This window comes from Pteropus vampyrus, unplaced genomic scaffold (genome assembly GCF_000151845.1).
Source record: "Pteropus vampyrus isolate Shadow unplaced genomic scaffold, Pvam_2.0 Scaffold95, whole genome shotgun sequence".
Lineage (NCBI taxonomy): Eukaryota > Metazoa > Chordata > Mammalia > Chiroptera > Pteropodidae > Pteropus > Pteropus vampyrus.
The window spans coordinates 3972286-3986811 of NW_011888876.1; the positions used below are offsets into that span (position 1 = coordinate 3972286).

At 39.1% G+C, this 14526-nt stretch overlaps 1 protein-coding gene and 1 pseudogene across 3 annotated transcripts in view; one reads left to right on the forward strand and one right to left on the reverse strand.

Moving 5' to 3' along the window:
• Nucleotides 1-14526, forward strand: part of SCAI (suppressor of cancer cell invasion) — a 115225-nt gene that overhangs the window by 25016 nt on the left and 75683 nt on the right. The gene's annotated exons all lie outside the window — the stretch shown is intronic.
• LOC111742482 lies at nt 13234-13352 on the reverse strand (annotated as a pseudogene).

Here is a 14526-nt window from a genome sequence, read left to right on the forward strand (position 1 = left end):
GGTAATCAAGGCAATGTGGTCCTGGCATAAAGAAAGACATATAAATCAATGGAATAGAATTGAAAGGCCAGAAATAAAACCCTTACATCTCTGGTCAATTGATTTTCAATAAGGGAGCCAAGACAAGTCAGTGGTGAAATAATCGTCTTTTCAACAAATGGTGCTGGAACAATTGGATATCCAAATACAAAAGAACGAAATTGTACACTCTACCTCACACCGTATATGAAAATTAACTCAAAATGTTTCACAAACCTAAATGTAAGAGGTAAAACTATAAAACCCTTAGAAGAAAACATAGGCGTAAATCTTTGTGACCTTGAATTTGGCAGAGGTTTCTTGGATATGACACTGAAAGCATGTATGACAAAAGAGAAAATAGATAAATTGAACTTCATCTAAATGAAAAACTTTTTTTTGCTTCAAAAGACACCCTCAAAAAACTTTTCAGACGACCCACAGAATTGGAGAATTGATTTGCCAGTCATATATCTGATGAGCCTTGCATCTAGAATAAAAAAAATTCTTACAACTCAACAACAACAAAAAAAGGGAAATAACCAAATTTATAAATGAACAAAGGATTTGAATAGACATTTCTCCAAAGAAGATACACAAACGGCCAATAAGCACATGAAAAGATGCCCAACATCATTAGTCATTTGGGAAATGCAAATCAAAATCACAGTGAGATACCATTTCATACCCACTAAGATGGCTATAATAAAAAAGAAAGACAATTACAAGTGTTGGTGAGGTATATACTGAAGAAAAATGAAAATGTATGTTCACACAAAAATCTATACACACAAAACATAATTTTTTTAAATAAAAACTTATACACAGATTTTCAAGGCAGTGTTATTTTTAGCCCCAAAGTGTTGCAAAACAACCCAGACGTCCAACCAATGAATGGATAAATAAGATGTGATATAGCAATACAGTGAAATATTATTCCATCATAAAAGCAACGAAGTACTGATACATGCTACAGCATTGATAAATCTTTGGAATAGTATGTTAAGTGAAAGAAAACACAAAAGTTCACACATCGTTCAATTCCATTTATAGGAAATATTCTGTATAAGCAAATCCACAGGAGAAAAAAGATTCATGGTTGCCAGGGTTATGAGTGGGGGAAAGTGAGGAGTGTCCGCTAACAGATATGAGATTTCTTTTTGGGGTGATTAAATCTGGACTTAGTGATGGTCGAAGTAGAACTTTGTGAATACACTAAAAACCACTGAGTTTTATTCTTTAAAGGGGTGAGCTTTATGGTATGTGAATTATATATCAAGGTGTTAAAAAAAATGAAAACCCTAAGTGTTATGAAGAACTGATTTTAATGACTAACAAAAGATTGTTTTGTGGTAAAATACTGGAATCATAAAGCAGTGAACCATCTCCAGATCAGATGATGACAGAGAAGCAGAGGAGAAAAAAATACAGGAGCCTCTAGCACACACCAAATAAAACTTGGCATTATGTATGGCCAGACGTAAGGTAACATTTTTGTTGTTCGGTCTAGATTTGGGGGAGATAGGCCATTTTGATTTAAATTTCAAGATGGTTGAAATATGTATTTTGTGCTTGTAATAGTTTTTTACTTAGATGGGTTAAAACAATGATAAAATTAGAATGTGACAAAATAAAACCTCATCCCTTTAATTCCAATTCATTGTCAAATAGGAGAAGGAACTATTTTGGCAACAAATGTATGTCCTACTTCATTCTTGCTTAGATAGAAATAGATACTCTCTTTTGGGAAACAGCATGAATTACTTTCAGAAAGATATTCGATGGTTTTACCTGTTTGGGTCAGGCCAGTATTTTCATCTTATCCTTGACCTTTGCTATTTTTGATGAATATTTGTTTTAAAAAATGGTCGAGCCGTGACCTGGGTTTTGGGGATTGTACCAACAGTAATTGTATGTAAACATTTTCCCTAGCTTTCCCTATCAATTTTCATTTATTGCTAGTCTATGCTAGATTTCAATGTGATTTCGGAGGTCAGAAGTCATACTCATGAGATTATCCACTCTGCAGTTTCCTTTAATCAAAAAAAAAAAAAAGATTAACTTAATTTTACAATATGATTTGCCCTAGAGATTCTGTTATTCGAAGTGATGCCACAGCCCTCCTAACTCTGTGAAGATGTATGTTCAAATGGTTAATTTGGGAAAGTATGTGACTTAGGGCCAAATACCACAAACTTTTGTGTCATCTCTAGCCAGTAGCTTCTTTGAGATAATTATCTTAAAGTGATTTTATCTTTCTGCTGTACTAAACAGTACAAATAATTTTTTAAAGTAAAGCACACCGTCAGAAATCTCTTCATTTTGTAGCATTTGTTCATTTTTTGTTTTGTTTTTCCTATAAATTGTTGAGAACTGCAGAGAGAATCAGATTGGCAGAATCAGACTGAAGTCTTTGGGGTGAGGGGATCCTGAAATGTTTTGAATCTAAAACCTAGAGCCTAGAGGAAATGATAGCAAAGGTAAAACTATAAACCTCAAAATGTTACTGACTTCAGATGTGTTCGTGACTCTTCTCCAGTAAGATTTGGAGTTGACTTTTTGAAACTAGTTACAGCCATGTAACATGCATACCTCATACTAGAAATTCCTGTGTCATTTTTCCAGTTACTTCTGCCACATGGGTCATGATATAATAGGAAGAATACGATGTCAGCTCTTCTGTACTTTGGACTGGAATGGTTTTATTCTCTTGTCAACTCGGAGAGTCCGACTGAATCCCTTTCTAGTGACTGGCTTTATTTTTTTTAATGTAGTTTTTAACTATCAATTTCTACTTGTAATAATCCTGTTTGGATGCATATTGCCAAGTGTATGTGAAGGTGTAGCTATGTGGAGCATAAAATTAGACATGCTTCCTTCCTTTGGCTCACCATCTAAATTTAGTGGGCAAGAAACTCCTTTCCTAGATGTCATTAAAAATAGAAGACACCCATCTGTCTGGAATGGTTTAGAGACAGTTCTCCCTGCAGGCTTGGAGGTGAACTGTGTAACGCTGACTTTCATTTAGCCCTAGGATTCTTTGAAAAATAATGTTTTCTTTAAATACAGATGCCAAGAGTTATATAGTTTACAGTGTTGACCTTAAATTATCCTGTACATTTCTGAAAATCAGGAGAACCTAAGAGAATTGAATTTTGAGGAGAAATGTAAAAGATAAGATGAAACAATATGACTTGATGAAGGAAACTGGGTATGAAGTAAAATCTAGTTCCAATTCTATATTTATAATTTATTAGCTATATGAGAAGGTTACTTAACTTCTCTGAGATTGTATCCTCATTTATATGGTTGGAAGAGTAGAGCCTACCTCATAGGGTTGTTGAGGAGGTATTTAAAGTATAAACGAGGTATTTATAAAGTACTTTCTTCATTGCTTGACATGTAGGAGGCATTTTTTGGTAGTAATTATTATTGTTTATGTTTCTATTCTGGTTCCTTTTATTTAAAATTTTGTCACCTTGCTGTTAAAAAATTTTAATTTGGAGCTCAGGATATAATACGGGGTCAGAGATAAACAGAATTCCTAGGGGTGTTCGGAGGCATGGAAATCATTTAGAAGAGAGCTGAAAATCATCTACAAAGGACTACACATATTAGAGGCTGCAGAAGAAACAGAAATAGATGGAGAAAGCCATCATCAGTGAGCTGAGAAGAGATCTAAGAGACCATGTCATGGAATCAGGAGATAGGTTGCTCACCAGGTCAGATATTTCCTTCAGAAGTTGATTCAAAAATGTTTTAAACACTAGGTGATGTCAGGTAGTTGAAGGATCTTGAGGGAACCATTGAACTGGGTAGGTAGGAGGTCTTGAGCTTTGAGAGAATAGAAAAATGGCTGTAGACCCAGTATTTATTGGGCTGAGAAGTAAACGTGAGGAGAGGAAAAGAAACGGGTCTAAGATAGGCTCTTATGAAAATTTAGTCGTTTAGAGAAGGAGAAAGAAAACTTAGCGGAAACGAGAAAGGGTTTGGGTTTGTTTGTTTAGGAAAGAAAAAATTGAGCATGTTTGGAACCTGAGGGAGAAATTAAACATCCTGGCCAGAGGATAATGGGTGGGTTGCTCCTGGTGCGAGGCAGGTGGGAATGGAGTCTAGTGCACAGGTGGAAGCCGAAGGGAGGGGGCAGCTGTTCTTTGGTAGAAGAGGGGGGAAGGAGGAAGACGAGTTCGAGGCAGGAGGAGAAAATGAAGAATCCATGTCTAATGGCCTCTGTTTACGTGGAGAAATGGAGAGTGAACTTACTGAGATAACAGCAGACCAGTGGTCCTCAACCGAGGGTGGTTTTGCCTCCCAGGGGACAGTTGGCAATGTCTGGAGGTGTTCCGGGTTGTCCTAAGTTGGGGAATGTACTACTGGCATCCGGTGTGTAGCGGACAAGGATGCTACTACATATCCTACGATGTCCAGGACAGCCTCCCACAGCAAAGAATCAGCGGGGCCCAAACGCCCGTAGTGCTGTGGCCAAGAGCCTTGCTTAGATCAGAATGTCCTGCAATGTGACCGTCAACAAAGGCCAATTTAAATAACGGCTCGATATATTACCTCTTAGAAAGCCACAGTCCGTGTTAGTTTATTGAAGTCTAAAAAATCCTCAAGAGAAAATCTAAACTGTTTAACCATCTGACCGCCTCCCCCACTCCCGTTCTTTATAACAACTGTTAACACTGTGAGAAATACATTTAGTAAAAGACTAATTTCTGGGCTGGCTGGTATTGCGTATTCATCCTTGTATGTAAGGCTCTTAGCTCAGAATCTGGCACTTAGTAAACAGTCAATAAATGATAGCTGCTGTTATTACTGTTTTTTTCCCTTCCAAACGTGAACTCCTGGGCCACTTGTGACATATGTGTTACAAGTCGCAGTTTTAATTTACTTGTAGTCGGCATGAGCAGTCGATTCAAGACACCAGAGTTGCGTCTCATAGATCTCATAAAATACACTGATATCTGTGCTTTAAAATTTAAAGTGTGGTGGTTCCCCAAAGACTTACACAGAATTACTACATGATCCAACGACTCCACTTCCGGTATACACGCAGTTGAAAGCAGGGACTCAAACAGATGTGTGCACCAGTGTTCATAGCAGCAGCATTCACAAAAGCCCAACGTGCACACAACCCAGATGTCCATCCACGGACGAACGGATAAACGAAATGCATCACATACATACAATGGAATATTACTCAGCTGTAAAAAGAATAAACTTCTGACACATGTTGCGACATGGGTGAACCTTGAAGACGGTGGGACATGGGTGGACCTTGAAGACGGATGAAATAAGCCAAACGCAAAAGGACAGATCTCTGGTTCTAGGCCGTGTAATTGCTTTTGGCGTAATAGTTATTACCTCAGACAGACTGAAAGTTTAGTAACTAGATTGGAGAGTTCCCTTTGCAGTGCACAGTTAGGAAACACACCACTATAGGAGTTATCTCTCACGTCTGACCCCCCATCTCTTAATTTACCAGCGATGCAACTGCATCTCACCGCCAGACACAAAATGACAAATGTATCATTCCACTTATACGAGGTACCTAGAATGGGTAAATTCAAGATAGAAAGTAGAATGGTGGTTGCCAGGGGCTGGGGGAGGGGCCGTTGAGAGTGCCCTAGTGGGTACAGAGTTTCAGTTTGGGAAGATGAAAAAATTCTGGATGTGGATGATGGTGATGTTTGCACAACAATATGAATTTACTTAATGCCACTGAACTATATACTTAGAAATGGCTAAAATGGTAAATTTTAGGTTATGTATATTTTACTACAATAAAAACAATCTTACATTAGAATATTTAGCCATCAAGGGCTTTATTGATTGTTTTCATAGAGCTTTAAAAGGTCAACAGAGTCGTTTTAAATTATGGATACTGTTCTGATGAGATAGTTATAACATACATAATCAAAAATACATTTGTTTATTGTGTCAGGGATTAATATAAATTTAATACTCCTTACCTGACAGGCATGTAATTTTCCCATGTTCATTATTTGCTCCAAAACTTTGGAACGTTCCAATTCAGCCAGAGCCTAAGCCAAGGTAACAGTGATAATTCTTCTGTTCCCACCCACCCCCCGCCGCCACCAAGTAAAAGTTATATATTGTTTTGTTCAGAGAATGAAAGCATTTCCTTTTATAATTCTGTAAGAATTATGTCATAGTTTAATTTGGGCGAGTATCTGCACATGTTCTGTTTTCTCTCGGATTTGCATATCTGTTCTTAAAGAACATCAAGAATGTAGCCAGCAGTATCAGAAATATCTTCAAGGCACTGCAGTCACTTTTCTACATCTCAGGAAAACCCCTACAAGTAAACCCATTTTTAAAAATTGTCTAAAAATGTTTGTATCAAAGACGATGTTGGACACCCTTATCTGGGGTCATGTGTGTTTTTCTTTCGATCTCTGAGTTCGTCAGTCGAGAACACATGGAAACAGAAGTGAGAGTTCTGATGTACATGCTGATTAAGGGATAAGAACACACAGGAATTATCTTGCTTCTGCTAAAACGAAAACAAACCCCTCAGATCTCCAGTTCTAGCATGTGTAATTGCTTTTGGCATAATAGCTATTACCTCAGACAGACTGAAAGTTTAATAACTAGATTGGAGAGTTCCCTTTGCAGTGCACAGTTAGGAAACACACCATTATAGGAGTTATCTCTCACGTCTGGCCCCTCCATTTCTTAATTTGCTAGCCATGCAAACTGCATCTCACTGCCATGCATCACCTCAGCATTCTTAAACTGTAATGTTATAGATTACTGGCCTACGAAATTTTTTGCTATTAGACAATGAACAATTCCAAATGAGTTTGAAACAGTCTTGTCATTCGTAAGAGTTTGTCTTTTAAAGGCTTCTGTTTGATTTTATGCACCAGTAGAGCCATTTTGTAGAAAATAAATGTTACATTGCTTTTTAAGTCTTTTTTACCCTTGCAATCTAGATTTAGCATCCAAAAGATATTTTTATGGTTATATAATTCATTTATGTTCTAAATATTTCATGTTCTTAAATGTTGGTATCGAAGTTTCTGTTGCTTGTCGACTGTTATTTTAATTCTTGGAGGTCCATAAAACATCTATAAACTCTTTTCCTGTGAAATGTAGGTTTATTTCAAGTAACATACCCTTCTGAAATATCCAGATGTATATTTCTTTCAATAACAAAAGAAACACTAACCATCAGTTAGAAGTTAGAATAGCAATACACATACAATTTGTACAAGTCTCACTTCTCCCTGCGAGAATTTTTTCATATGAAATTTTATATGTCTCTACAATTATTTCTGTATTTTAATGTTAATATTGATGGTTATGTACCTATACATATAAAATATATCAATCTTTTCAAGTCTTTAAACTTCTTCAGGAGTTTAAAGAAATAGAATGAAGATATAATTTATCAATTTTTCATAAATTCTGCATTGATTCTTTTTAACGTTCCTGGAAGTCAGTGTATATGTAATCTTTGCTCATCGATGAACAGAAGTACAGGGATGAACCCATGAAATTTCCTCCCTTTAAAAAAATCTTTTATGTCTCCCCTCCAAAGATGTTTTTGATATTTATATAGACTTTAAATTATAGGCAGCCATACATCCTGAAAAATAATGAGGTATGTGTATATTTTACTGTCATGGCATATGGTCTGTGAAATATTTTCAGTGAAAAAGGCAAGGTACATAGTTTATATCATATAATCCCATTTTCATTTAAGAGAATCACTGTATATTCAATTATGCAAAGAAAAACATTTGGAAGGGTGTACAGTTATTAACCGTGATGAACCCTCGGGAACGAGAGTTACGTACTTTCAGTGAATATTGCCTCGGGTTGGATTCCTCAGAAGCGGAACTTGGGCTGAGGTTTCACGGGAAAGTAACTTCCCTGAGAAGAGTTTCGGGAAAACCTGGTAGGGAACGAGGAAGTGGGACTGGGAAGAAAGAAGGCAGGAGGCCAAGCATGGCTGCAGCAGGGTTCAAGTGCAGCCCCAGGGAGGACCGTTTTGGCTCCTGCAGGAGAGCTGAGATCATACCTAACAGCTGTCACTATCAGGGACAAAGAAAGAAAATGCTTCATACTCCCACCTCCATCAGTCATGGCTGAAGCAGTGAGCCTGATGGGAAAGATCGGGTAAATATAATATCAGTCCCATCCAGGAAGTGCGGGTGGCCTGAGGGTCACCTTCCTACGAGACCTGGAGATCCCAGGTGTCGGCAGTGAGAGCACAGGGTTGGGGGGAGATGTGGACAGAGCAGAGAAAGCAATTGCAGCCATCACCCCGATTACAGAGGTTTAAACAACATAGAGGTTTATTCCCCCGCCCCCTCATTTAATAATCCAGTTTAAGCTGTCCAGGACTAGTATGGTGGCTTCACAGGGAAACTGGCTCCTTTTGTTTTGTTGCTCTGTCATCACTAGGTTGGTGCCCACATCTGCATGGCTCACAATGCTGAATAATGTCTATATTCCCAGTTGAAAAAAGGGGAAAGGTCAGAGGAAAGAGGACACATCGATTCTTCCAAGGACAAGTTCTGGAAGTTAAACACATCACTTCAGCTCATGTCCCATTGGGCATAACTTAGTTACATGGCCGCACCTGGATGCCAGGGAGAACAGTTTTTAAGGGTTGGCCTTACACCTGGTTAAAAAACAAGGGACTCCGCTGTCATGTAACCATTTCTGTAAAAGGAATGAATGCATATTGTAGAAGCTTCTATTATGTTTTCTACTTCCTAGGGATGTGGTTTCTGGGTTTTTTGTTTTTTAGTTTTAACAATAAGTGTGCAGTTTTTTTTTTCCTTTAAACTGTGTCACATTGGAGTCTCCAGGAAGCAGAATTTGCAACAGAGCTAAGCGTTCAGGAGTGTCCTTGTGTTTAACACCCATGGAAGGGCTGGAAGGGTGTCTGGGTTTGACAGGCGGGGACGTTGAGCTGTGGCCCAGTCCTGAACAGCAGCCTTGGCTGACTCTATAGGGAGCTTTAGAGCTCGTGCGGCCTTTTATTTTTATTAATTAATTAATTTATTTATTTAACATTTTTTCCCCTCTCCCTCACCCCTCCCCTCTGGTAACCACTAGTTCATTGTCCATGGTTGGGCGGCCTTTTAGCATTGTTCTGCATTTGGTGGAAGTGGCTGGGTCATTATACCCTTGCCTCCATCAGTCACTGGACGTGGGCTACCTTGGGAGGAACATGTCCTTGGGCAAGGCGGCTCGGCGGTGATGATCCCTGAAGGAGCACTCCTAGCCACTGGGTACCAAGTCTTTTGAAGGGGGATCGGTGGCATATCTCTGTCTATCACAACCGTGTGTGTGTGTGTGTGTGTGTGTGTGTGTGTGTATGTGTAAGTAATTAGTACACATTTATGTATCCATTTTATAATTTAAAAAAGCTAAAATTTACTTCGTCATTCCTTCCACAAGAATTTCTTGAGCAACTGCTATGTGCTGGGCTCTATTCTGGGCACTAGATATAGGGAAATGACAAAACAAAGCCCCTCCCCTCATGGAGTTTATATGGTAAATTTATAACGTCAGGTGGTGATAATTACTTTGAAGCAAAATAATGCAGTATAGGGAGAGGTATCTCTGCTTTATGTGGAGTGGTCAGGAGAGGCTCCTCTGATAAGGTGATTGGACCAGAGACAAGAGTGAAATGATGGAGCTAGCTATGCAGATACTTTGGGGAAGAGCATTACAAATTGAGATTACAGAAAATGCCAAGAGACCTTGGTAGCAGGAGCATGTAGTGTGTTGGCAAGTTTGAGCAATGTTCAGGAGGCCAGTGTGGCCAGACCAGAGTGAGGATAGTAGGAGATAGTTTGGGGCATAATCGTAGTGATCAGATCATGTGAGACCTTGTACACCATTGCGAAGACTTTTGAGACCTTCTCAGAATGAGTTGGGAAGCTGTGTGCTGGTGTCAAGCCGAAAAGTCATAGAATCCGATTGACATTAAAGGATCATTTTATCTGCCGTGTTTGGAATGAACGTACCTGAGCAACAGGAGGAATGGAAGTGCCTTTTACTGAAGAGAGGACCGTGTGTGGAGAAGGTTCTTGGGGGGATAGCTGGAATTCAGTTTCAGATGTGTTAAGTTTGAAATGCAAGTGAGACATCTGGATAGAGATGTCAAACAGGAAGTTGGCTGATGGAGACTGGAATTCAGGAGTGAAGTCCAGCCTGTAGATTAAAATACTTGGGAGCCGTCAGTGGGTGACAGGTATTTAAAGCCGCGAGAGTGCAGCTGCCACCTGCGAAATGCGCAGAGAAGAGAACATCTCTGGGGCACCCCGACATTTCGAGGTTGGGTGATGAGGTGAACCACCTGTGGAGACTTGAGAAGGAGCAGAGCCAGTGAGGTCAGAGGAGAAAACGATGTCCCAGAAGACAAAGAGGAGCATTCAGAAGAGAGTGACCAGTGGAATGACGGGAACAAAGGGGATCGGTGTGAGTTCAGGAGAGAATGGGAGACGAATCGGAGACAGCCACATGGACACGTCTTTTAAAGAGTTCTGCTGTGAAGAAGAAGGAGGTGGGCAACAGTGCGAAAGCTAGAGGAGGAGGTGCGAGATTTTTAAGTTGGGAGATAATACAGCCTCTTTGGACGCTGACAGTTGTCATGGAGTATGGAAGAGACAACTGGTGATGCCGTAGACGGTGAACAGCCGCTGGACAGATGTCCGTGGATAATGATGGGGATATGAGAGCTAATGCTTAAATTACAGGTGCAAGTGGTTTGTACACGCGTGGCTGGGTGTGTGTGGATCTTTACGGCTTGCTCGTGTCATTTCAGAGAAATATAGAACAGTCGCCATCAGCTGAAAAGTGAGGATGGGGGATGAGATGCTGGATGTTTGAGGAGAGAGGGAGGGTGTGAAATAGTGATCTAGGAGGGTAAAGAGCGAATGGACAAGGAAAGTGCTCGTTCTGAGGTCGTGAATGGAAAATGAGACCAGTCAGCATGATTGTGTGTGATTCTTCGGCCATATTTAGCTGTGGAGATGCAAGCCCAGAGTAGATAGAGGGTTTAGTCAAGTAATAAATCTCATTGTTCACTTTGCAAGCCGTTTTCAGGAAGTCGGTGATGTGAATGGTGTTTAGAACTTCAGCTTTTTAATTATACTCATTTTTAGAATGCTACACTTAGTGAGTGACAGGTCATTAAAAAAAAAACTAAAAAGGCATGGCATTGTTTCAGGAGAGGTTCTTGTTTGAGAATTACAGGCTCTAATTCCAGCAACTTAATCAGAAAAGGAATTTGTTGGAAGGTTGTCAAGTACCTCACAGCACTGATGGAAAGACTAGAGAATCTGGTTCAGAAAACAGGCAGGAACCAAGGGAATTAAAAGGTCAGGAATTACTGCTAGGGTCACAGCACTGGAAGACGTTGGTTAAGGATGTTTGGGTTAAGTATGTTGCTGTCATCTGAATATTTGTGTTCCCCCAAATTCATGTGTTGACATCCTAACCCCAAAGGTAATAGGCGAGGCCTTTATGAGGCTTAAGTCATGAGGGTGGGACCTTATTGGATTAGTGCCCTGAGAAAAAGCTCCAGAGACACCCTGAAGCCCCTGTCCACTATGTGAGGATACAACGAGAAGCATAGGACTGGAAAAGAACCTTGACCCAACCATGCTGGCACCCACCCTGATCTCAGACTTCCAGCCTCCAGAATCGTGAGAAATAAATTGCTGTTGTTTATAAGCCATTCAGGCTATGGTATTTTGTTATAGCAGCTCCAACAGACTTACGACAGATGCTGTGGCCGCCATTTCTGATTCCCGGTATCGTGTCTGTTGGAGGAAGTGGCTTCTGACCTTACCATTTCTTAGTTTAGTTACTGGCTCTATCTCAAAGACCTTCAGAAAGATCGCTCTGGCTGTGACATCAAGAATGAAGTAAGGGGTTCAACAGTAGAAGTGGGAAGAACCAGGGATGAGGTTCCATGATAGATACTACTGACTTAGATTAGGGTAGTGATAGTGGGGATGAAAAGAAATGGACAGATTCATGAAACAGCCCATTAGGCTGCTGCTAAATTCTTGGGGAAAATTCTTTTTCTTCCTCCTCTTCTTCCTCTTTCTCCCCCTCTTATTCTATTCTCTTCCTCCTCTTTCTTTCTCGAAATCCAGACCTTTCTAGAGGCCTGGAGTCTTATTTTGCACAGGGCAGAATATTTCATAAAATTCTACAGTAGTCCTCATGTGTTTGTTAAAAAATATTTTTAAGCTCCTACTATGTACAGTATGATGCTGAAAGCGATTGCCAGTTGTAGGCATTGTAGAATTGAGTTTAAGTCTAGACACTCAGAAATGATTCCCTTATTCCAGGGAACTACATGATTGCTGACCAGGCTAACCAACATTTTTCTAGATGTGGATAATTGAGATTATATGATCTCTCTCATCGAAACTCCCTCCCCTCCACCCTAGGACTGACTAGTCCCTTATTTTAGTCTTTTTACATATCAGTTATTTGAAATAGGCCAAATGCATATCCATTATTAAAGGAAATAATGAGAAAGAAAACTGGCTTTTTTTATCCTCTTAAGACTGATTTTCAAATGGAACTAATCATCAGAAATGGCTAAAATAGAATTCCAGCCCTCCTGAATCACAATATCTAGAAGTAGGTTCCAGAAATCTTTATTAAAAAAAAATCAAGGGTAATCAGCCTGGTTTAGAAACCATAGCATTTTGCTATTCAGACTAGTTTATTCTTTACTGGAAGCTAATTCTTTTTTAATGGGAGGGATCCATTATAAATGACTATTTGGATTTCTTAGCTTGATTTTAAAATATGGCTTTTATCTCATCTTAGAGATAGGTTTCCTAAGATTAGAAATAGTTGTTTGGGGAGTAGTAGAGGTGGATTCCATTAAGTCTGTGGCTCTTTGTAATGATACAGGTTTTATTTCATCTCCCTAAGTAGAAGAAACTTGTTCTGTATATTATAAGAATACAGCTCTTTAAATTTCAGCTTCCAGTTTGTATAAAAACAGCTAGCTCACAGCCTCTCAAACTTAATGTGCATACAAATGCAGATTCTGATTTAATAGTTCTGGGGCGGGGTCTGAGTTTCTGTATTTCTTTTCTTTTCTTTTCTTTTTTTTTTTTAGGTGAGGCAACCCTTATTTGACCTCACAGATTACAAGGACCTTGTCAGCTTACAATCCCTTATTTTTAATTTTTACGCCTACAGCACCTGGTCTTCCTAGGTGGTCTCCCATCCAAGTACTAACCAGGCCCGACCCCGCTTAGCTTCCGAGATCAGAGGGGATCAGGCTTTTTCAGGGTGGCATGGCCTTAGACGAGTTTCTGCATTTCTAATGAGCTCTGAGGTGATGTTGACCACTGCTCTGCAGATTTCATTTTGAGTAGTAAGAGGCCAGATTATCATTGAACATTCATATTTGTGTGAGTTACTCTGCTTTGGGGAATGTTTTAGGACTATTTAGTTTAACCAAAGGTCGAGTGGTACATTTTAAGAAGATTGGATTATATAACCTTCTGACACTTTTCCCCATATTCTTGAAGGTTATCGTACCATATATAGCCTAAGGTTTTTAGTTTCAGGCTTTGGAACTGAATATAAGAAATGTCTTAAGCAGTAGAATTTTTATTGGTTCATTAAATCTACAGCAGCAGGAAAATTGGTTTATCTACTTGAGGTAGTCTGAACTACAAGTAGAGTACTTAGTAACTGAATTAAGAATAAGAGAGAAAGTGATATAATGTCAAGAATTATTATTAGATATGCAGATATACCTAAGGATTGGGGAATTTGTGTTTTGCAGAATTGAGCATGCTTTGGATAAGATACACGATGAGGTTAGAACAGTGGTTCTTAGCTGCGAATGATTTAACCTCTCAGGGTACATTTGGTACTATCTGGAGACATTTTTAGTTGTCACTACAGGTAGGATGGTGATGGTGCTACTGGCACCTAGTGGATGGAGGCCAGGGATGCTGCTAAACACTCTGCAGTGTACCAGACAGCCCCCCACAGCAAAGAATTATTTGTCCATGGTTGGGAAACCTTACGTTAGAGAATTTCATGAGTAGGTGATTAATTTTTAAATTAAAAATAATACAGAAAAGACGAATAGAGAATAATTTATATTCCACCAATCAAATTGAACCAAAGTTAACATTTTATCATATTTGATTTTAGGCTTTTGGTTCAAGAAATATCACTCCATTATTTTTGACAAAATAGTACACAATTGCTATTTTGAATTCAAACAGTAATGAAGTTATCCCAAATCTCCCTACCCAGAAATAAACATCATTAACACTAGGTGAACATTATCCCATTTATCTTTCCATGTTAGAAGAAAAGAGAGAAATGCTTTTATGAAATTGGGACCATACTGTAGATTAACTAAAAAAAAAAAAAAAGAAAAAGCCTTATGAAAATTTTAAACGTAGAGAAAAATACACTAGAATAATTAACCTTCATGTACTCATCACTCAGCTTCAAGGT